The sequence below is a fragment of the Haliotis rubra genome, unplaced genomic scaffold (genome assembly GCF_003918875.1).
Source record: "Haliotis rubra isolate DU_JTF1 unplaced genomic scaffold, ASM391887v1 Scf185, whole genome shotgun sequence".
Taxonomy (NCBI): Eukaryota; Metazoa; Mollusca; class Gastropoda; order Lepetellida; family Haliotidae; genus Haliotis; species Haliotis rubra.
This window is the reverse complement of record NW_025765836.1, coordinates 1227792-1253992: the sequence shown is the minus strand read 5'-3', so window position 1 is coordinate 1253992 and position 26201 is coordinate 1227792. Positions and strand designations below refer to the sequence as shown.

Below are 26201 nucleotides of genomic sequence, written 5' to 3'. Positions count from 1 at the left end.
GTACACAGATATATCATGCCCCAAAGTTAATTGATAACTGGCTTCTTCCAAAACACAAAGATAGCAGGCCAAGAGGACAACCATACTATGAATATTTGCAAATAAATATCAGAAATCATTTGATGATTCATTCCATGGCACATGACACATCCCAGCTTGATTTGTACCTGAAACTCCGGTGTTGCATGATACCGGCATATACAATGTTCCATTGGGCTGCAACCGTCAGCACCCCAAAAATATCCATTTTTCTGGTGGCGTGAGCACATTAGCTGCTTTTGTAACTATCTAAAATATTCCGATTATTAATATTATACATACATGTTAAGTCTGGTCAAACGGAACCTTGTTTAGGTCGCGGGTTCGATCCCCGACTGCGTCATACCAAAAGACGTTAAAATATGGTACTTGTTGGTCCCTGCCTGGCGCTCGGCATTAATGGGTACAACAAGGACTGGATGGCTCGGAGTCAGTATAATGTATCTGAGTGGGGCATTCATGCTTCACTGCGGCATGGTATCACAGTGGGCTAGCACTATAAAACCAGCTTCAGTCTGGGCTAGTACAAGCAGCCGCACATACACATACACACGCATGCACGTCGTCATATGAGCGAAATATTCTCAAGCATGACGTTAAACCCAATTCCACCACCAAACGGAACCTGATGATCATATCAAAACTGACGATGACGGTGACCAAAATATACTGATGTGACCTTTCGCGTCCGTGTCATCACACGCGTGACATTACACCTCGGCCAGTACGTGGAAGTGGAACAGAAATTGTCCCTACAGTAGTTAGTATTACGTACCATTTGGTTTCTGAAATGAACATATTCTGTAGTAGTTTCTTCAGAAACAGTATTAATATTTGCCTCAAGGTATGTATGGCACAATACATTTCGTTGCAGAGCTACGGTTGGTGCGTTCGTGCTCAGCAATGGTAGGAATGTTTTATAAAGTTACCAAACCGTAGCTGTTCTAATGAAAGTACATTTTTTATTCTTGCCACTATACTTTGTTCTGTACCATCGTTTGTAGATGCATCAGCTACATTTATATATCGACTTGTAGGTTCCAAATGTATTAGAAGCTATGGTGGCTGAGTTGGTTAGGCGGCTGTCTTTGTGTGGTGGCGATTATCTGCCTGACTCTGAGGGTGTGGATTCGAATCCCGGATGGGACTCAACCCAACAAAAGTACTGGAATCTGTGCTTTACTTAGAAAGTGTAATCCGAAATATAACATTTGTTCCAAATTTATTGTAAAAAATTTAGCATTACATGAAGAAAAAAGTCCAGTTTCGAAAATGTACTCCTCTTACATCATTTGAAAAGAGACAATGACATTTCACGGTATGACGTAAAGGCGTACCACAAAGAATTCGTGAATATGCGTGCAAGAGGCTTAACAGGCATATCAGGCTTAACTAACGTGGTCGCATGGTCAGGTTGACTTACTTGCTTGTTGCATGTGCTCGTACTCCAACACCATGAATCGATGCTCATGATGGTAATCACTGAATTGTCTGGCTCAGACTCACACAGTTGGAATATTTCTGAGTGCAGCGTTAACAACCAACTACTCAATAAAACTTACTCACCAGATACAGTCTTCAGCAGTACTCCAGCATCAGACACTCACTGTCACAAAATCAGGCCACACACAACCTGGGCCTAGATTTTCGAAGCTCTCTTTGCGCTAAGATAGTCTTAAGTTAATGTTAATGTATGGCACTTACGACTATCTTAGTGCTAAGAGAGCTTCGAAAATATAGGCCCTGCATCACAATCAAGTGGGGAAACAAATATTACAGCCGGGCACTAGTATTCACATTATATCATGGCGAGATACACCTGACATGTGATAGTGGCAGAGATAATTTTGCGCTGTTCTGTTGACACATCTAATTTTTGATATAACACTGTTTGCATTAGTATGCAAACAGTCCACGCGTCTCTTATCTTGACCCGGTTTCGCTGTTTTAAAGGTCATCCATACATAATTGAAGCGGAATGTTACTGTCCTGACGACTGCTCAAAGGTCACACCGGCGTTATTTAAGAGGCGTAACTGATTCAAGGTAAGAACGCGTCTGTCACGTACACAAGGGTAGCCTGCAGTCACACACGCATTGACGCAGCGTCGGGGACAACACTTGGTGTCGGTAAGCAGACGGCTTATATGAATATTTTCACACGCTCAGTTTTAGTATACCAAGCATACCCTGGAACATGTAATTTCAACACAGTGTGTGCAATTATAGCTTTCATTATTCACATATAGGAAAAAATGTACTGACTCTGCCGACTCACTGTCCCTGAAAGGATCAATACACACAGAGGCGTGGTGTTACCTGGTGGATGCAGGTTGGACAGAGACAGGTGTTGTACTCCACACAATAAGTCCGGCTATAACACGGTAGCACGTCTGCTTTCACGCCGACCTACATTACCCATAGAGATTGGTGTTATGCAAGGCTATGCGTTATTAATGACAATTTGATTATCTTCTCCGGAAAGCTGCAGCCATGGTCATATAATTTTCTCCATATATCATGTATATTTATAAGGTATATACCGTATTACGTAAACAGTTCATTCTCCAATGGAGGGATAGACCAACTATATGTACATACACTTATATCAAGTTCCACAATAGGGAGTATATATAAAAGCACGGGGGTTAAGCTTATGTTAGTGCTCATATCGCTTTCCGGAGAGTGATTCAAAATCTTAATTTTTTTTCTAACATTTTCTTTTTGTATCCTACTTCTTTTAGCAGAGACAACATAATATGCTGAGTATGTTTATTCGCATTAAAAGCCATACGACCCATTGTACATATTCATTAAACATTCAAAGCAATTTAACAGTAAGTTAGAGTTTACAGTGCCCCTCGTTGTTTAAACACATGGAAAAAATATTTAGCTAAATTATTAATGATTTCAGTGTTTCGAGAATTGAAGAACGAATAAATAGATATGTAATGTCCATCGTTTTTCTTTGGAATGAGTTCTTTTCTTATGTCCGTAAATATGGTGCAGTCCTACAGTATATGACTCTCATCTTCGAGGGATAAACAGGTCCTACACAAAATATCGAGTGAGTGAGTGAATGAGTGAGTTTAGTTTTACGCTGCACTCAGCAATATTCCAGCTCTATGGCGGCGGTCTGTAATAATCGAGTCTGGGTCAGACAATCCAGTTATCAGCAGCATGAGCATAGATCTGCGCAATTGGGAACCGATGACATGTGTCAACCAAGCCAGCGAGCCTGACCACCCTATCCCGTTAGTCGCCTCTTACGACAAGCGTTGAATAGGCGTTGAAATTGCAAAAACGTAAATTCGAATTTCTAATGTATCTTTGAAACACGAATTTCGGATAATGGGTTCATAGATATGTAAGCACCTGATAGTAGACATGCGTTGCTGTAATAGTGATGACTGCAGCGTTAAAACAAACACGATAACCTTACCGTCACGTGGGTCACTGTAAGCTTCTAAACCGTTGTCGATAAGATACGTGTGTTTGGCGTAATAAAGCTTACTGAAGCATCCCTAGCAATCTATTTTACAGATAACTTATCTCGCTCTTATAATGAGTATGCGGAAAATGAGACTGTGAAATGTGTGAAGGCTCCGACCTTTCTGTAGGATATTACCATAGCGTTAGACGTTTATTGGCATGCGGACGGTAGAGGATGCCGCGGGGCTGAAAGGATGGTAAGTGTTGTTTTTATCGATCAGTGACGTGAAATTCTACACAGTACAACGTACATACATGACTAAAGACGTTTGTTTCGCTAGACAGGCATATGATCATTTCACACTGTTTGCAGCATATCTACTTCAACTCGAGCGGATGTAGGTCAGGCGACAGCATCAGTTGTGTAAAGAATGGCTATCACTGGATCAGTCTGTCCCGCTGTCTCTCAACCACCTTATTTTCCTTCCACCCAGCCCTTGCCGCAAAGCAAAAGCCCTAAATGAAGCAAATCTAGATCGATTTACCTCAGGTTCAGGAATCACCCAGCTCACTTGGCTTCGTTTCAATGTAAACGGAGCTATTTGTTTATATGAAAATTATGTTTATTCAGAGACTAAGTGCTAGTCTAACGCACTAGGTAAATTGTAGTCTGTCGTACAGACCCTGAAGCAAATATATCCAAGAAAGCCGGCACAAGTCTAGAAAATGTGGCAAGTTTATATTTCCTCAGCTTCTGAAAATGAAGAAAGTCTTAGGCTGTTAGGGCTCCTTTTCATTATATTTTATATTTTTTTACTATGAACTTTTTTCAGTAAAATATGTTCATTTCAGAGACTAGTTGTTAGTCTAGGTAAATTGCTGATCGACCAGATGTTGGCGTATTGGGTTAGGTTTTGAATTAGGCATAATACAGTTGAAACCGGGTAAAACTGTCTGTCTGTCTGTCTGTCTGTCTGTCTGTCTGTCTGCCTGCCTGCCTGTCTGAGAGAGAGAGAGAGAGAGAGAGAGAGAGAGAGAGAGAGAGAGAGAGAGAGAGAGAGAGAGAGAGAGAGAGAGAGAGAGAGAGAGAGAGTTCAGTAGTAACCTATGCTTTGGGCGAAAGACAACAGGGGACAGGGCGGCTGGCTCATGAACTTTGTTGATGCATGTAATCGATCCCTAGCTGTAGTCGATTCTCATGGTGTCAATCAATGTTTAGTGGCGATTTCCTATGGTTCTGGGTACAATGTGTGAAGCCCATTTCTGGTGTCCCCCGCCGTACTATTGCTGGAATATTGCGAAAAGTGGCGTAAAACCAACTCACTCACTCACTCTTATGGTTATGGAAATGGTTTTCCCGCTTTGTATTTGATGTTGTGTTTCTATTTGATGCCACTGATGATCTTTGACATAACTAGAACCTGGTTCAGTCATGTATCACATGGATACAATGTGTGAAGCCCATTTCTGGTGAACCATGATATTGCTGGAATATTGCTAAAAGCGGCATAAAAACATACTCACTCACTCACTCACTTATCGCTGTGGTCTGGTCGCCTGCTGTCCGTGTAGATGCAGAGTTAAAGCAAGATAATCTCATATATTATCTAACGTTGTCGACCTTCCCACCCGGACAATAAAGGTAATTACCGTACACCCTTACTCCAGCAACCCCGCTGTCATATATGTGACTGTTATCAGGGTAGACTTACTATTAGCTGAAAAGCTATGTTAAACAGGAAGCTGAATACATACGGTACATACAAATATGTGTATATGTAATATATTTCATTCCAGAATGTATAGTCAGTTTGTGAGGTCTTGTCGAGGAATCAGAGCAGTGACAGAGAACACCCGTCATCGTGCCTTTGTGCTCACGAAAGGAAAGGCAACAGCAACAAGCATGTCAGGTAGGTGGATCGTCACTAAAGCCACGGTGTGGTGGAGTAGCCTAGCGGTTAAAGCGTTCGCTCTCCACGCCGAAGACCCGGCCGGGTTCAATTCACCACATGGGTCCAATGTGTGAGGCACATTTCTAATGTCCCTCGCCGTGATATTGCTGGAATATTGCTAAAAGCGGCGTAAAACCATACTCACTTACTATAGCCACACAAGTATCATTTATTCGTTACATTCACAGTTTTATCTCACGTCTTTGTGGTGTCACTGCATCTCAGCACGTCACATGAGAGGAATAAAGGACACACAGCTCTAAGATGCCATTGCTATTTAAAGATATGTACTTAAAGCACTATCTCTTTCACTGGAAGTATTTGATACTTTAAAACAGCTCTCCGAACGACAACACTTACCGTCAATAAATACCGTATCAAAGCTGGCACAAAAGGACATCGGAAACTTCTAATAAGTACAAACTTGAAGTGTTAGACCTTTCTAAGTATAAAGAATCCAAGGTTCGACCGATATTTACGAGTATCAGCTTGTGAAATGTTCATCAAGAGAGAACTGAACCCCATTACCTTATTCACCTAAGATCAGGAAATAAGGTTCAGTTCACAACAACCTGTTTAACGCCAAAATATACTGAACAAAATAAACTTAACTTTTGCATTAACGTTAGCTCAGCTAGGAGGCTAGCCTGTCTCACAGTCCTTGAACCGCATTATTTTCCCTAGCACTTACTTTAATTGAAGCAAGTTTAGATTTACACAGGTTCAGGTTCTGAATCTCCAATTTCACTTAACTTCTTTCCAGTTTAAAAGGAGTTATAAATTCTATCATATTTATATGTACTAGGATGCCTGTGCCGTTTCAAGTGTCTCGAGACTGTTCGTGTGAAAAAAACATATTTTTTTGCACAGACAAACATGGAATCATTGACTTCATTTAGGGCTGGGACGGGTACTCGGGTACACGAATCCGGGTCGGGTACAGCTGGAATCGAGTCCTATTTCTTGGAATCGAGCACCCGGAAAAGAGAGAACTCTGTAATGACAAGTGCAGATAATAACTTGTCTTTTTCAATGATTGACGCAACACTCATTTACATCATTGGTATTGTCCGATTAATGGGGGTTATTATTAATGAGTGTAATTTACCTGCGCATGAGCAGTGAGTAGTGAAAGTTACAGTTACAGCGGGAACGAAACGTTCTGTGTTTTAACGATAAATGTAAGTAATGGTGTTACTCTTTATATTGGTTTAACAGACGTAAATTAAATAGCCCAAGATCTGTTTTAATGTCCTATTGCCATCCTTTCGAGTTTTCTATCATTATCTCTATCAACTCGTGATTGAATATTCAGAGAGTTGACAGAAGCGCTGTATTCCTTACATTTCCGGGTACTCGATTCCGATTCGGGTAAGTAGATGCGGGTACTCGATTCCACTTTTCCTACCCGTCCCAGCCCTAACTTCATTGTACTTTATCTTACAGTCAACCCGTACTCCGATCCAGAGATAAAGGACTTTTTATCCAAAGTGCAAGAGATCGTTGTCAATGATGCCCTCAGAGACGGTATAGATGGAGAAAAAGTACTAGAGTTCCAGCAACCCGCTAAACTCCAGGTAAGGGCAGTCAAGCAAAACATTCAAGCTAGGGTAATAGTCATTCCTTGAACAGCATGAGTGGATGAATCTTATTTTATGCAGTGATCTAGTGACTCACCTATCGTGCGATCAAACCTCGACAAGATCGATGGCAGGTCCTCAACCGATTAGATTGATTACCCAGAAAAAAGCACTTCTAAATTTGAAGTACTGCCCTTAGCAATGGCAAGCACTTTCTGCTCTAGTGTTGAGATGCAGGAAGAGCCTGACATCAACAAGGAATGTTTGATCAACTATGCATGGTATTAATAGTTAATGGTCAGGTATGTCATGTCAGTTTGATATTGCTCCAAGGTTAACGTCCGTTATATCACGATGCAGCCTGTTCGAATACAGTACGTAATTGGACAGATAATTACTTAAATATTCCAGGCGGGAAAGTGGGTTGTCGACTCATTCTACACGAACGAGAATAACCTGGGCGCAACATTGAAAGCACAGACCATATTTCAACCATACGCACCAGCAAGGCGTCATTTGAAAAAAATTCAGTTGCGCCGTGCATGTCACCTAAAAGTCATTGCACCTGGGAACTTGGCCCAGACCCGCCATTGTGGGTTGCGTTCGGACGACTCGTATATGCGTTGGCGGCATTGTATTTATGTGCCAGGAATTTGTGACTGTTTTCAATTTAGAAACGTACATATCTCAATGTTCCTTTCACAGAACTAACCTTACACTGTGACCCTCGGACTGTTCACATTCAAGACCTAGCATAAACAGCCACCTCTGATTAGTATCTGCATATGCTATATGATATTCCGATCGTACATATTGTGTAAAGTTCCAAACCATCACGCGTGTGAAATCCCTCTGGATTAACCAAAGGGGTTCGATATACTACCAGCTAACGATATGAATAGAGGACAATGAAGAACATAGTAAATATAGAAACTCTCCAACTAAAACACATCATTCGAACATGATCTAAACACCAAATGAAGGAAATAGTTGTGGAAATGCCTCCAATCCTCTGTCGCATGCTAATGTCTTTGGAGAAAAACTCCGTTTCCGGTCTCCAGGCCACTTTGTTTTTATTGACAACACGTGTGCATCTAACGCGTCTTTGTACTGAGACAGTTTGGCTGCTGTAACCGCCTGTCTTAGTGTGAGAAACACAAGCCTAGACCGGTTACATAAGATGTAATTACTTGCGTCCCGTGTCACTGTATCAAGTTAAAAGCCGACTGAACACCGGCATTCCTCTGAAGCTGTGAGGGAGGCTTCGAGGCGGTCTGCATTCAGTTGTTAATTACCCTTGCAGACAACGTCATACAGTCTGGTTGAGGATTGCTACCACTAATGTATGTTGGATGAGCTCTAAGTCACCAAAGGTCCTAACATGGCGACAAAGTGTTCGGGAGTGGTCGTTTGAGGAAAAATATATTAGGGGACCAAACGTAATAGCAGAGACCATATAATACAGGGACGGCCCTCCCCAACAGTTTATCATTAACCATCATCTATTATATGGTCTCTGGTAATAGACAGATTAATTTGGTTAGTCTTTGTCACAGTCCTTGAACCATATTATTTTCCCTACAGCCTTGCCCTTCCTGCAATGGTAAAACCCTAAATGAGGCAAATCTAGACTTCCTTAGATTCTGAATCTCTGGTCTCCCTGGGGCTCTCCCTGTATCCAAGCTTCTTAAGGATGCCTGTTCGGTAATTCATCAGTATATATTAAAGTCAATAAACTTTACGCCTCCGTTCAAATGTATCTTACGCGTGTCACTATATTAATACGAACTATTGCCAGATACAATATGGGCTCTGTTATTTCTGTTGACTTGAACAAGTCTCTTAGGTAAGAATTAATAGTTTAAATAATTTCTACAAAATAATAAATAACAGACGGGGTCCTTACTGTCCGCTTATCTAGACTTGCCTCTTCTGATGACAAAGTTAGTATACGTCTATGGGTTCAGCATTATGTACAGCCTTGGAGCAAGGCTACTACTTTTGCTGCATATAAAGCAGTTTGTAGTCAGCGTAGCAAAGGTAGGTACACCGATTCTCTACGTCTAAAGTGTAGTAATTATTATCATTAAGGCACATTATAGTAGCGATGGGATCACTGGATTGTCTGGTCCAGACTCGATTATTTATAGACCGCCGCCATATAGCTGGAATATTGCTCAGTGCGGCTTAAAACTAAACTCACTCACTCACTAGTAGCGATGTTTGTTCCGAAACCTTGTATAATACAGACAATACCATGACAGGGAGAAAGGTCTTTGCAGGAAACCTGAATACTCTCTGAAATATACTCTGCAATTTTGCCGAGAAGGGAATGAACCTTATTTAACTTTAACGGACGATAAGAGTGTTTGTATTCAGACTGTAAATCACGTGTCTCAGATCCCCCGTGTCAAACGAAACCTTACACAAACATAACACGGCATTTGGCGTGGTGGGCAGTCAGTCAGCCAGGCAGGAACACAGTGGGTCAGGGTAACACGTGTGGCAATCCAGACCAGCTGGTTGTAGGAAGCACATGGGGATCATTCCCACTGGAGCACACCGAAATGCCGACAATGCAAAACACAATGGAAGGATGTGGGCGGGGTTTTTCGGTGGTACAATCACAATACACAAAAAGAATAAGTACACTCAGTGTTGTGAGATTCACTATTTATCAACTGTAGTAGAAGCCTCCAGGGATGCATCTGTGAACCGCTTTCACTGGAGTTGATTAATGCCTCTGATATGAATATGAAAATGAAATGAAAATGAAAGAAATAATGTGTAGTCATTCGTGTGAATATTATTACTAAGTAAGCGAATCTTGAATATTTGCGACATCATAGAGGAACAAAGTGGTCATCTGAAAAGATTACAAATCGTCATTTAAAGCAGTATTATGTTGTACTAGCTGGTCCATAATGATGAAGAAAATAATATTATTTTTCTCAGTTTTACAATGCAATGACATTTTCCCAAGCAACGGACACCACATAATTGATGCACTTTAAGGACATTGGATTTTGACAAAACGAAAGAGATTAGCCTCTCGTTCTACAGGGTATACAGGTGACCCAGTCGTTTAAGGCGATCAGTTGGCTATGCAGAGTTGGGTCCCTTGAGCAAGCCAGAATCCTTTGATCAAGGGTTCGATTTCCGGTTTGCACCGAATATGTTTCTGGGTTGTCCTTGCTATAGCCTTGCTCTTGGTGTTCCCCCAAAGCTGTCTGAGACATGCATCGCTATGTAATTGGAATACCATTCAAAGCATCATTAACGTTTTCCTCAAGACCGCAGAGAATAAATATAAAGGACTTCAACTCAAATCTTGAATATTTTGGCAAGCCTGGATTGCCTTAGCCCAAAACAAATTTATATATCTTTGATCATTTGATCACTTTATTCAGAATTGAAGGCAAGGTGGCCAAGAGTACAACAGACAATACAACATTGTCATGGTGTGTAGAGTTGAAATATAATTCATAATACAATTATTTTAAGGTAGGTTTTGCTTCAGGAATATACATATTCAAGAACAGCGACACTGTGTATCTTCATAAGGGCTCGGAATTTGACAATTGAAGGCGGGCTGTGGAAATAGGCTGGAATACATTGGGATCTGCATCGGTTATAAAATGGACATATTAGCAACAAGTGATATTCGTCTTCAAGCACGTTTAAAGTACATTTGTTACAAACTAATTCTTTATATGGGACAATTATCTTTGAAAAACGTTGTTTTTGTATATTCAAGTTATGTGATTGGCATCGGAATTTGATCAACATTCGCATAAGATCTTTGTTTAATGCGCCACAGGAAATATACAGTTCAGGTTCAAGAAGTGACTTAAATGTACTATAATTTACAAAAATGATGAGTTATATATCTGCCAATTTCTCCAAGTACAGCACATGATGCAGTTTTTTTACTGATTGACAGAAATCTTTTATAGTACTCACTATGAACCTTTTCAATACACTTTCTATAAGTATAGCCCCAAATTTCACTTCCATAGGTTAAAATTGGTAGTATCTTCCTGACAATTATATTATGAGCAATAGTTAAAGACATACTTTGATACTTGGTGAACAGTTGAAACAGAGGGAAACATGCACGTTTGGCTTGTAAAGATAGCGTTTCACATGCTTTAGACCAAACTAAACGAGATGAAAATACAATTCCTAAATATTTATAAAAAGGGGTGGCCTCTACAGGTAGACCTTTAAAAACCCATTTTTCATTTCTCTTAACGCGTCCTCCGTGTCGGAAAACAACCACCTTAGATTTATTCTATTTACTTCAAAGCCCCACGTGTTACAAAAATCTTCAAGAATGTCTAATTTTCTTTGTAAATCAACAATGCTATCTCCTAGTAGTGCAACGTCATCCGCGAACAGTAATATCTTAATAGCTTCTATGTATTCATTTACATAAATTCCACGAGTATTGCCATGATGGAGATCGTCTGCAAGTTTATTGATGAATAGGATGAAAAGTAGCGGACTGAGCATGCAGCCCTGGCGAACACCATTATTGGTTGAAAAGAAATCTGTTCTAGATTTACCAGAACGAACGGAGGCACACACATTTGAGTACATATTCTCAATGATTTTATACATCTTGCCGTGTACACCCTTTTCAAGTATTTCTTTCTATCAATAAGATCGAAGGCCTTGCGGAAATCGATGAAAGCTACATAAAAACGATGCTTTGCTTTACGCAGGTACTTATGAACTAAAGAATGGAGTAAGAACATATTATCTATGGTAGAATAATTATTTCTAAAGCCTCCTTGCCCTTCATTAAGTAAAGCATTAAACTCGGCCCAGCTACGCAATCTTTTTTCAAGAACAATAATTGAAAATTTTACCAATGACACTTAACATGGATATTCCCCGATAGGTGTTGGGATCAGACATATTTCCTTGTTTATAGATAGGTACCAGTAAACCAACATTCCTTCAGCTCAAATCTTAAATATTTTGGCAATCCTGGATTGCCTTAGCCCCCAAACAAATTTATATATCCTGAGATACGATAACTCAATATTTTGGACTAAATTTCAGTGTCCATTGGACCAAACTTACACATACACTAAACCGCTTCTTCACAATTATTTTAATTATTGATATTGTTTAGGAGCTGATGCAACTCCCCATTGGACGAGACCCTGAACCAAGAGAGAAGCTACTCGACCATTGCCGCCGAGTTGTCAAATACAGTGTCAAAACAGGTACGTATCGATAGGAAGCATAATTCGTTACGACATACGTACTCGGTTCATCATCCTTGACATTTAATTATTGCTCATTTTCAGTTTCCCACTCTCAGTGACAATGGTAAAGATGATTTTATGAGTTGTTCCTTTTTGTTAACATTAACACGAGTCTCTTGTGTGACAGGGGCGGTGGGGTAGCCTAATGGTTAAAGCGTTGGCTCGGCATGCCGAAGACCCAGGTTCGATTCCCCACATGGGCACAATGTGTGAAGCCCATTTCTGGTGTCCCCCGCCGTGATGTTGCTGGAATATTGCTAAAAGCGGCGTAAAACCAAACTCAGTCAGTCAGTCAGTCTTGTGTGACACAGGTACAGAGGTTAAACTTATGATGGTAAACAGAATATAATGTTTACACATGAATTTTTGAATGATGTACAGGGGGTGATGTGTTTTTAAAGGACAATAATTAATGTGTGGTATTTGTTAGGAGATATTTAACAAACACTGACTGAAAGCATCGTAATGTTACATGTTTGAAAAAGTTAAAGTTGTTTCCTGTGTGAATCACGAAGTTTCCTGTACAAGGACACCTGTGCTGGTCTGTGGCATTTGAAAAACAGCTCACGATACATCAAGGGTTTTTTCCCTGCGGATAATGTGTCAGTCGTGATATTTGCAAGACTTTCTACTGATGCACACAACAGGGACGTTATCTTCCCTCTTCTAGCGCCTGCGTCTGCCTCTGTACTGTTTTCATGTTAATATCTGTATCCTACTAAAGCTGCAATATACCTGGACTAGGTCAAGCATAATTTCACTTTTGTTACTCATATTTTCATGTTTGACCAATTGTCCATTGCTTGTTTTCACGGCTTGCATAGCTAGCATGCTATATGTTTGTATTGTCGATCAATGTGATTCCGAAAAGTCCTAACAATTATGTTGGAATAGTATGCATGCTTTTTGAGCTATTAATCTCTGATTTATTATATTATTAAGTTTGCATCTGTAAGGTTGGTATTACAAGTGTAATTGGTATCATGATTGTAGGCAACCCTCGGTTCTACAACCAGCTGTATAGTGGAGTGGACCCGTACAGTCTTGCCGGCGCTTGGGTCACTGATGGTCTGAACACAAACATGTGAGTCTCAGATGAAAATCTTGGAAGGCAATACATCGACACATGTTCAGTTTTCAAGACATTATGTGACATTCTTCAAGTGCGTGTACATGACTGCTTGCACTGGTCTTAACGTTGGCCAGTTTTAGCACTGACCCAGTCAGATACCAAGCCGCATATAAACATACATGTACCCTACTCAGACACATCATACTGACTCCGTGTCGACTACACTAGTACTGTATACTGTCCGAAGATCTTGGCGTCATGAGATAATACTATTTGTGTCAATAACTTGGTTACAACATTCAAGTCCTTCGTAAACCTTTCAATTTCTTTTATGGGAGATATATGGTGGACATTTCCAAAATTAGCGCCTCAGTGACCAAAATGATGTCCAGTGTATCTCGTAACACATGTTCCATGTTTGTTCAGAACACCTGACTTGCGTTTCCATGTGTCTACGACCATTGCCACTGCTTGCGCAGGATAAGTTCACCTTTTCGCGAACACCTGGTATAATCACTTCGTGCAGTGGTTCGATAACATAACATGTCAATACCATAGGGTAAGCGATCTGAATTATCTACCTCTTATCTTAACATCTACTGGGCTTAAAATCTATCTTACTGAAAAAATTAATGAATGGATCACGTAAATTCGCGACGACACGAGATGTTTGCGAAAAGGGTACGCAAAGGGAATAGAGTTTGCATAAACAATGTTTCCTTGCTGTGCAATGTCGCGCAGAGCAATACTTTTGCTGTACCATTTGCTTTGAAATTATTGGTTTTGATCTGTTCCAAAACAAACTGACGTATTTCAAAAGAAAACCTGTAGAATTCACACCTGCCGAGTCCCAGTTTATGTTAATGTATAACAATCGACATTTGGCCTTTCATATAATCGTCACATCAAAATCTGACGTGCCTTAATCGTATGGGGGTGTCTTTCGCTCTTTCCAACCCATGGCTGTTTACACGTTTATCGTTGTTTATTATAGATCCAAAAGCCAGATCGTGGCATCGGTATACCTAGGACTGTAATGGCTAACACTGCCAATTACATCTTGTAGTATTACTCCGTGCCTCTTTAACAATAAACATGCATCGTGTCACATTGAATGGCGTTGAGTCATCGTTCAGAATGCAGACCGGTAACGTGATGTCATATCAGACACATACAGACATTCCATTCAGGACGTTCCGGGGTTTCAAAAAATAACATACACATGCCTGTGAGTTTCCGGAAACCTTACTCTGTTATGGATTTAATGGTCAAAGGTATTTCGATTCGACGTTAGCAATGACTGAGACTAATGTCAAAGTCCTTTAAGGCACAACAATCCGCTGTACATGCATACTTCCCCGAGGGGTTCGTTTCCCATTTTCAGCTGATAATGTTTCTAGGTTTGTCGGGAGCACACCATGGCAACTAAATTGATGTTAATTTTTTACTTGCTTAATATATTTACTTCATAGAGACTAAGCTTGCTGAAATCAACTTCAGCATGCACCATGGCTTTCATCAGAGTAGTCATCGCTTCTTGTTTTAGTCCTATATCACCCTGACACAATGCGATAAAATGCTGTTCAAACACACTCCTTTTAGCACATCAGATCCCTTTGAATTTTGACGCATCGTGTGGTTACAAAGTGTTCAGGATTGTCCATGGCATCCCAAACAAACATAAAGATTTACAGTTTCACACAACGGATATTATAGACTATTAATAATTAAATGGAGCTTTACAGATGTAGACCCGTGAAGGTTCGGGTTAGAATACTGATCTTCAGTAACCCATGCTTGTCTTAAGGGGCGACTAACGGGATCGGGTGGTCAGGCTCGCTGACTTGGTTGACACATGTCATCGGTTCCCAATTGCGCAGATCGATGATCATGCTGTTGATCACTGGATTGTCTGGTCCAGACTTGATTATTTATAGCCGGAATATTGCTGAGTGCGGCGTAAAACAAAACTCACTCACTCACTTTTAGATGTAACACGGCCAAGACTTGTCGACTGTGTTACGCATTCTCCGGTATTACAAAGACAGCACAGCAGAATGTATGTTTTTGTATAATATATGTTTTGATCTTGGAACATTAATATTGAGATTAGAACCTTCCAAAGTACAATACATCCAGTCAAAGACTGAACTGAATCTGGCATGTGAACAAAAACACTGACACGCATGAATGTGCCATACATACAGGTGGTGTCTAATTTGTTTTCACTTTCAACTAAAGTTTTCATAGTACCACAAATCAAGTTACTAATGTTCCACGTTATGTGAAAAAGTTTTAACGTAACCGTGAAATGTATTGCTAATGCACTTTAATATATATAATCGACAAGGTCGTTTCAAATTTTCACAAGATTCAGTTGTACGATGAGGATGTTTTTACGAACCTCTATCGAATAGTGGTAATACTAGGTGTTTGGCCCCAAATGCAAAGGTTACTCAAATGTTCATCCGAAAAACAAACACTAGAACATATTGTTCATCTCAAAATAAGTAACCGGATCATCTTTGTTGTCACTGTTGTGTCATATCTGGAATGCCATCTGCGTGTCTTTAAGAACATTACTGTAATTATATTGGAGAGTTTACGCTATGCTGCAGACAAAAGTATTATATTTTCCCGTTTTATTCACAGTCACACTTACGAAGTTTGCCCTGTGTTCGTTGTCATGGAGAAATACCTTATGCAGAAAATATGCGGAATAGTTGGATTTTCAAAAGGTGACGGGGTCATGTGTCCAGGTGAGGTCAACATGCAGATGCCAATTTACGAGTTTCCTCACACTTTGCCAACCGCAAAGTTTATAAAATCTGTTTTGTCAATTTTTAGGTGGATCATATTCAAACATATTAGCCAATCATCTTGCACGATACAAACGTTGTCCGGAAGCGAAGACGAAAGGGATGATTGGAATTCCGAACATGAAACTGTTCACATCAAGTGAGGTAAGGTCATGGTCAAGGTCAAGGTATTCACATTATTTGTACCGCATTCATAGTTAATATTTGTTTTACCCTTAATCATGTAATTATTTTATATAGACTCACTGATACCATATCATAATCACTACGTTTCTCTCTTCCATTGTCAGAGACTGATTTACGACTGATATTACAACTCATACAAAGGGAGTGTTCATTATCTACTGACTAATCACAAGGCATTCGTTATACCGGGGATGCACACACTCAGTGTGTTTTATACCTCGATGACATTTGTTCTAATAAACTTTCATATATCCGTCATCGCTAGGGAATACAAAGTTTGGATTATCCTCTGAAACAGATTCCATTCCGTAAAAGGTGAAAATGAATGTCTGTGAGGACACCAAGTGAAAAACACTGTTAAACACAATATATTTTCCTGTCCTCTGATAGTTTATATTAGCTATAGCTAAACAAGTCCATGACGATGTCCTTTGCTTCTTGTAGGCCCACTACTCCCTTCAGAAGTCGGCCAGCTTTCTTGGGTTTGGCACGGAAAATCTTGTCCAGGTGGAGACGGACGAAAAGGGGAAAATGAGTATAGATGATCTTGAAAAAAAAATCAAGGCTACAGAGGAAGAGGTTAGTGGCATTACAACATTCCCTTGGGGTACAAGAATGTATTCATAAATGATTATATACTCGTCATTATAATTGTGCTTAAGCGGCTTTGAGGTATTGTGGCGTACCAAAAACACGAACATATACCAAATACCAACACGTAAAAGAACTCGTAAACTGTTAATGTTTCATCAAATATGTGTTTGGCAATGAACGCAACTATCTTCACACAATGCATGAACTGAAATTTCAGAAGCCTAACCTTTGTACGAAAATGTTGAAACAATATATTCAAAACCAGTTTCTTAAAGCCCCAGAACTACTTGATCTATACTCAATAGAAGTACTACCGGAGTGACCCTCTTAACTTTGACGGCTTCCGTCATAATCTGATAGCTCCCTGCTGTTTTGATACATGCATATAGCTTTACGGTGGCCATGCTTTTACGGTTGAATGTTGGCCTCCAAAGCTGTAATTGCTTCATGTAGATCTGTATTGTAGGAACGAGCATCTAAGTACAATCACTTATTATTTCAGGGAAGTATTCCTTTGTTTGTGATGGCGACTTCAGGGACCACAGTGCTCGGTGCTTATGACGATCTAGCCGGTATAGCTGATGTCTGTGAAAAGCATGGCGCGTGGATGCACGTTGATGTACGTAGCTGTGAGTGGGAGAGTTAGTGAGTGAGTGAGTGAGTTTTACGACGCTTTTAGCAATATTCCAGCAATATCACGGCGGGGGACACCAGAAATGGGCTTTACACATAGTACTCATGTGGGGAATCGAACCCTGGTCTGACGGGCGAACGCTTTAACCACTTTGCTACCCCACCGCCCCACGTAGCTGTGATGATAGCTTGGGTGTAGTTAGCATAAAACTGCTAATCTGTATAAATGTTACATTCAAATAGTTAACTCGTCATCAATTATTTCTCAGAGGACAATGCTAGGTTAAGTTCAGAGAGCCCATTGATCAGAACTTCTTGACACTATTATCATTGAGGACATTTCTAATTTACAATCTGAAATCTGAAATCTGAAAAGCAGAAACCATTGCCCTATCTCGACCACGTCGTAAGCAGCACATTACCAGTTTGTCTGTGCCAATACAGAGACACATGTGGCTTGCTACAGTGTCTGGTAAACGTGCACACATTAATCGCATGTATCACTACAATCATGGTATTTATCTGAACCTAGGGCGCCTGGGGCGGCGGTGTACTGCTCACTGAAGAGTACAAGCATCTGATGGCAGGAGTTGAAAGGTGAGGTACAATCTCGGCGGATTTCCAATCAATCAGATTGGACCGCTGTAATCTTGGACTGGAGATAGTGGACACCTCTCTATTCCATGAACTACGCTGTCCAATATGGACACACTGACACGTTACATAGAGATACCAGACTTGATGCTGAGTCATGACCATCAAATTGTTTACTGTATTTTATGCGTTTTAATAGAGTTGACTTGCTACCGTTCAAAGTATAAGCATGTTTGATATTTGGAAGGGTATGGAAAGATGATTTAGTGAAAAACGGAGGTTCAGGTGAATGACGCTGGATGCAGAAGAACTACAGACCACAGTATGAATTCTGCCTGAAGCTCGGCTTTTAGATGCTAAAAGAGAGCTAGTCGTCCTGGCGTCAGTATAAAGTGTACAAGTGAGGTCGCCATGTCAAACTGCAGCATGGTAGTTCATAAGGCTCTATAAATAGCCGGACTACGCGGAGTCAAACACGTGCGTCAAATGTCTAGATAGCCACACTTTCAGTCTGAAAACGAAGAAAGTCACAGGTCTCATTTTCATTATATTTTATTTTCATTATAAACTGTTTTGTCTGTATGTTACGTTACATCAGTAACAGTAGTAGGTTACCTCCTTTTGACCAGGATTTGTCACATTAGGTTTATAAAAAATTATCTCCCTTTGATTATGTTCTTCAAAGGCATATTTAGTTTTTAACACCGGTCTTATTTAACGTTAGAGGTTTAAAGTTATCGCGCTTGTCAAGCGAGCGGCTCCGGCCATGCTTTATGGGCAGTAAAAAGGAAAATTAGGAAATAATAGGTCATCCGATTGCATCGGAAAATATAGGACAACTAAGGTGTAAGTACTCTTTATTTCTTATGTCTAGAGTATTGTTATTCTACATTTATGTACCTCTTAGGGTAATTATAGTGTAAATTAAAGTGATTTCATCTATCGGTAAAATAGCACAGGTTTTGGTCACACGCTTTATCTACATATAGGCTCAATTGCATTATAATTTGCTTACATTTAATATAAATTTGTTGATATTTACTCTGTAAAGTGTATCTGTCAGGAAAGATACATGTAGTTAATTTGTGTGTATGTTTTACCTAGGCTACAATGGAGATAAATTTGATGTAAAGGAAGCTTTTGAATTTCGTCAATTTATGTTATTGTAAAAGGAGGTTTGTAATTAGGACATATTTCACCTTTCAACCTGTATCAATTACTGAAGTCTTATATTATCCTATCTGCTTCATGTTATAAGGTACAATTACTTTGAAATAGGATATAGGATTTTATAGGATCTATGATATGCGACATAGGAGATAGGATTTATGGAACTCCATTGTAATTCAGGCTTTTGTTTTGTTTACAGCTTTTTACTATATAAATGATCAGTGTAATTTCAATCTGAGGACTGGAATAAATAACGACACTGACTAGCAGTTTGCGTTGGATTCATTCTACCAGAGCGCAGACAGCACACTGTAACATATGTTTATTTCGAGTCCAGTTGTTCTTCCCAACTCACTTTCCCGACATCGCCTCTTACGCGAGTTATTTAACCTATACCCACCCGTTTAGGTTACATGGGTTATAAAACGACCCATAGATGGATATATCACACAATGACAACTTTCAAATATTTCCAGCTACACAGTATCTTGTAAAGATGAAATGATAATTATACTTTCAGTAATACATTATGAAGTCACTCCCGGCACATGAAAGAGCTTCGGAGCTCGGCAATTCTTGTAAACAAACCAACAGTGGCTCAACTGGTCAGAAATTTCAATCAGGGAATGAAAAGCAATAGCTTCCACGATAACACCGTCGGTAACAAGTGTATTCGTTCATTCCAGGGCTAATTCTGTTGCATGGAACCTTCACAAAATGAGTGGTATACAGCTCCAGTGTTCTGTGCTCGTGGTCAGCGAGAAGGTAAAACAGTGCAATCAAATCATACCAGCTTGTCATAGCAAATGGCTATTACAATCAAGTTCAAATCCTTGAGATGTATTTTATAAACAGATTTTCACTTCAATTTCCTTTCAACGAGTTACCAGGCAGAACAATTCTAATCTTATAACAAATGATGGGATATAATATTTTAGAAACTGTCGTTCATATGTGTCAAATGCCAAATACAAAAATAAGAACATTAGGTGCTTCCAAAGCACTTCAGCCAGCATTCTGATTATTTAAACAACACAAGACTATTAAGGGCTGTTTAACATGATACCTTGTTATGTTGTGTAAAGTACTTGTGTTTGCTGCAAGTTTCCTTTGAACACCCTCAGGGTCTTCTGGAGGAGTGCAATCGAGGTAACGCTGAATACCTCTTCCAACAGGACAAGAATTACGACCCAACTTTTGATATTGGTATGTAATTATCGAAACAACAAGGTACAAATGTAGTTATTTACATAAAAACATTTAGAATTATGGGGAATGATTCATGTACGTGTTCTGTCTAGAAAGCGTGTAATATTGTATGACCAAATTGATTTCATTTTATTTCGTCAAAAAAGAGCGTAACATCAGAATCAGAAACGTCATATAGTTAGGTAAGTATGACATGTATGACCACTTTACTATTTCTACGATGGTATGAAACAGCACATTGTGTGGCTTATACATACATGTAAGAAATATGTACATTGCTTTGTCTATATACATTTCCTATAGAACTATGTATTTCCAACAACAGGAGATAAGACCATACAGTGCGGACGTAAGGTAGACGCCATGAAGCTTTGGCTGGCATGGAAGGCGATGGGCGATAAAGGCATGGGGGGACAGGGTAATCCGGACGTTTGACAGCGCAAGGTATGTATCGCAGTTTTCTCCCAAACAGCAAAGTACAGCGTTCATTTCCCATTCATTTGTGTGTGTGTGTTATCATGTCGGTATCCATACCATGTGGTGATGCTACATTCGCTCTGAATAACACGTGGTGGAGCTACGTTCGCTTTCCATACCATGTGAATTGCATAACTGGTGATGATGTCGGTTAGTTTGATGATATTATGATAGATGTCTTGATGTTATTATGTCAGGGGATGATGTCCATATTTCATGATGTCCACTCCTTGTGACTATGTCGTGGACGAAGTGATGATATGAGGTGTTTTCGGGAAAGGGAGCGTATCCTGCAACAACTGTGGCATGCATCGTTGCTTGGATAAAGGACAACAACAATATGTTTCCCAATAGGAGTAATTAAAACTATAAACTCATACAACTACACCGAAACCTAGTTAAACATTGTTCTATCTAAAGTAACTTCTTGCCTTCGTTTTACTATTGAAACAGGTATCTAGCAGAGCGACTTCGAGAAACAGAAGGATTTAGGCTCATCATACCCGAGGTTTGTATTTCACAATCTCAGTTTCGGCTTGATTATGAATCTTGTTTTGTCAGCAGCATTCCCATGTTTCCTGGTTTCAATAAAAGGATAGATGTATGACACCTGATTCACTGTGGACCCACCTTGAGCTGACACTGTGTACCTAATCGAAATGCTGGTCAAAACTGCACTATACCCACTCACTCAGAATCTAAACGATCTTGAAACAATTGTTCATAGACAGTAAACGACTAGTCTATGTTTAATACCATTACCATAGCCTCATGGCATGGGTTGCACGATGTTGATACACAAGGCTGCTGTTGTTGTCGCTTCAGTTCGAGTGCACAAACGTTGGGTTCTGGTACATCCCTCCAAGTCTGCGCGGCCAAGAGGAAACGCCGGAATGGTGGCAGAAGGTTGGGAAAGTAAGTGGAGTGATATGCTCATGAATAACCCCAATCGGACACATGATGTCGAAATAGTAGCTGGTCATATAAAGACACACTTTATACAGTTATAGTTGCCCAGACAGTACACGTTAACTAGAGCCGACACATAGCTGGGAGATCATAGACAAGTTAGGCTGTTTGAAGATTGTGTGATGACATTGAATCTGCAAATTCTGGATAAATAAACATGTTCACAAACAAAGCTGCTATTCCCTAAAGGTCCTGGATGATTACATATGAAAGGTTTGGGCTGCCAAAGTAGTCTACTACAGTCCACACACAGTCTCCGATAATCTATTATATTATTTTCTTTGTTACAAGGTGGCTCCCAAAATCAAACAACGGATGATGGAGACTGGCAGTATGATGATCGGATACACACCTCTTTCAGTCAAGGGATTTGTCAACTTCTTCCGCATCATCATCACCAACCCTCTACAGGACCATGCTGAGATGGACAGAGTCCTAGCGGAGATAGATAAACTAGGAAAAGACCTCTAAACTGGACAACAAACAAAAAAGAATGAACCCGACGACGTACAGAGATACAAGTATTTAAGACGTAGAACAAGCATCGTTTTGAGTTTATTAATGATGTGATTGGACACTGTCATCGGTTTGTATGATGGAGATGCGGAAATGTCCCTTTCCTGTGGCATCAGTCCGTCTGTTCATATTGTAAATGTATTTGTGCTGATTGTGCAATAAACTGATATAGCTTATTCGTCTTTTATGTGTTGCAATGTTTATAAATATTTATGATAGTGTGTATGTCATACTGATTTTAAGAGTACCAGAATTCTTACACGAGGTACCTAATATCAGTATGACCTACCTGCGAGTGTAATATATTCTTAATACTTACGTTTTATTAATCCATTTCCTTCCCGCCCCCAAACTCTTGTCGTAAAATGCTATAAGTGTGAAAAGTACAATTGTTGAACGATCTTCAGCTATGACGTCGTTTCTAATGTGACGTCATTCCAGCCGGGAGCCAGAATAAGATACGAATGACGTAAAGATTATACTGGTACACGTTAAGCGATAGTGCACTCATTTGACTTTCATGGACTTGGTAATTTCAAACAGATTATCGCACTAGTGTGATTTGGAAAGGCTTCATCGCATTTATTTATCCTGAATTGGGAATAAACTTTGTATGTGGTGAGCCTTGGTAAGCCATCGGCCCGCTCACGAGAGTAACTGGCCTTTAACACAGTGAACCTACTCTTACCCAAGTCTGGGGAGGTTTAAAGTGTGCCTGCCCTGTCAAAATGTTCGACGTGCAGAGTGAGATGTACACACAGCGACAAAATATAACAAGGTAACAATATCAGACATATTTCGTCGACACCCACCTGTTTTAAATTAGGAAAAAGATCCCGGTTCTACAGGAACAGTAGACTAATGCTTAGTAAATTGAGAAGGAGCCCAAGGGAGAGATGTGTGTGTGTGTGTGTGTGTGTGTGTGTGTGTGTTCAGAAACTGCGGAAATCTAGACTTGCTTTATTTAGGGCTGTAGCACTGCAGAGAGGGCTTGGAAGTAGGGAAAATAATGTGGTTCAGGGACTGTGAGACAGACTACAGGAACAGATATAATCTGCCTCACAGTCCCTGAACCACATTATTTCCCTACTGCCTAGACCTCACCAGGGGACTGCAGCCCTAAATCCAGAAACAGATCTAATCTGTCTCACAGTTTCTGAAACACATTATTTCCACACACACACACACACACACACACACACACACACAGCACACATGAAGCACACACACACACACACACACACACACACACACACACACACACGCACGCACACACACACACACACACACCTCAATTTAAATGGGTTTATTGGTTACTATCAAAATTATATATATTCATAGACAAAGCGTTAGTCCAGCACAGATATGGAAACTGATTCTGTTTGGCTTGGGTTCGGAGTAAACTTTTCGCAATATATATGTTTTCAAAGTTCCACAAACTGACGTTCAGTAGTTTTGTTCTTATGATGACAACAATGATCACATAGGTTCTCTATATTCCCGAGGGTAACCTTTGACCAGATCGCCGAATGACTAGGACAACGCCATGTTTGTTTGTAAACACTTAAGTAACACCTCGCTGAGTAACAGCAGAGACCATATAATATATTATATGGTCTCTGGTAACAGTGAGAAGGTTGAAGTTATTCTCCTTACGGTAATGTCACATTACATTACATAAGAAGTTTCAACAAAAAGCAGAGTCAGTTGCATGAATCAGATAGTATATATATGTGTATATATAGTGTTTTGATACGACCCCCAACAAATTAAACGTCAACGACAGAGAAAGTTTCTGATTAGTCTAGGTTACCCGCCGTGAAAGCATATTTTCATTTTCAATTACGTTTAGCCCATACCAGCCCAGGTATTTTTAACAAACACGTTTTTTTATGTAACATAGTGCGTGTGGGAATCTTTGACCATCTCTATGTATGTTTATTTACGTGTATGTGTGAACTGACGTGTGTTTAGTTCTCATTCATACCTGAAACCATTCAAAACATGTTGTAAGTTTTCCCTCAATTCTCACAGCACACAGACAGCGTTGGTCAAAATCTTGTTCTTTTCCGATGTAATTGAATGGCAGCTGCTGTGCACATTTGGTGTTTCGATGTTTAGTTCTTAAAGTGGCATTACAAAGTTGTTATCTATGTTCATTATAACCTGCGTGTACGTTTCTCTTAACAATCATATCGTGTCTCTGCCGATGCTACAGTTTATTTGCAAAATGATTTCGCTCAAAATCATACAACTCCTCTCAAACTAGTGATGATGAATAACACGCTTTTGACAATAGAAATATATAGCATGTGCTATTGATGATCAAATCACTTCACATCCACACGTGAGGTGTGTTCGTTGTGTGTTTATATATGTGAACAATCTTCAATATTAAAATATACATGTTAAGAAGAAAACTCTGTTGTGACAGAGTATGCATAGCTTTCCACTTGATCAGATGCGTCAGTTATGGTATTTAGTTGATGTTTGTTAGCGTTATGTACATATTCACGTCAGGACAACTTCCACGGGTTGTACATGCCTTTTCCGATTGTGGGTGTTCAGACTGAGGAAGCCTTTTCGGATTGTTTCAGTTTGTACTGTGCATCATTGGACCTTCTAAAGGCAATACTTCAATTAAAACACAGTATATACTAACGAGTGAGTGAGTTTGGTTTTACGCCGCCTATAGCAATATTCCAGCAATATCACGGTGGGGGACGCCAGAAATGGGCTTCACTCATTGTACCCATGTGGGGATTCGAACCCGGGTCTTCGGCGTGACGAGCCAACGCTTTAACCACTAGACTACCCCACCGCCCCTATATACTAACGATCATTGTCTCGAAGAGCAATTATTTGAAAGGTAAACATATGTATGTCATGTTACTAAATGTGTTGCAGGAATACACCCTGTATCATGAATATAGTTACAAGGTGATCTCGACGTGATTTTATCCTTTCGTTTCCGTTCATTCCATTTTAGCTATCTGCTTTATCAAATAGTCTGCCACAACCGTTGTTCTACATGCAATAGGATAATATATGCCGATTTGGGGGGGAGACTTACATTTAGTCTCTGAAGTGAACATAGTGTACACAAAATAAGTTTTTTAAATATTTACTCGATAACATATAATAAAAAGGAGCCATTTTCTGAAACTGCAATAATCTAAACTTACACACCACAGACGCTTGTGGGCTCTCTTAATTATATTTGTTTCAGGATCTATATGACCGGATATTTGTGGGGCAAAATTGTTGTCTGTGGTTCGGTGTTAGGCTATAGAACAAAGGTGTGATGAAGGTAAAAACTAATATGTCATTAAGGTTAAAACTGGTGTGAATACTGTGTAAATCTGGGCCCACTTTTTTATGTCTATAACTGCTTTAACGTAAAACGGTTTTGATTTTTATTAATAGATACGTCAACAAATATATATATATATATTCACAGAGGGCCTATTTAATGATCATTAACTCACAGAAATCTGAACAAACGTCACATCTTGCAACGTATTACTGCGCCTCTTCTCTTATCAACCAATAAAAAAAAAGTTCTTTGCGGCGTTCTTTGTTTTACGGAAACATAACTGTGGAATGTAGAACGTCAGTGCAAAGGAATACCCAATTTTGACTATCCTCAGAAACAAATTCCGTTTGGTGTGAAGGGAAAAA

At 39.8% G+C, this 26201-nt stretch overlaps 1 pseudogene; it reads left to right on the top strand.

Moving 5' to 3' along the window:
* The first annotated feature begins 1935 nt into the window (after positions 1-1935).
* Positions 1936-22696, top strand: LOC124273870 (annotated as a pseudogene).
* Positions 22697-26201: the final 3505 nt, after the last annotated feature.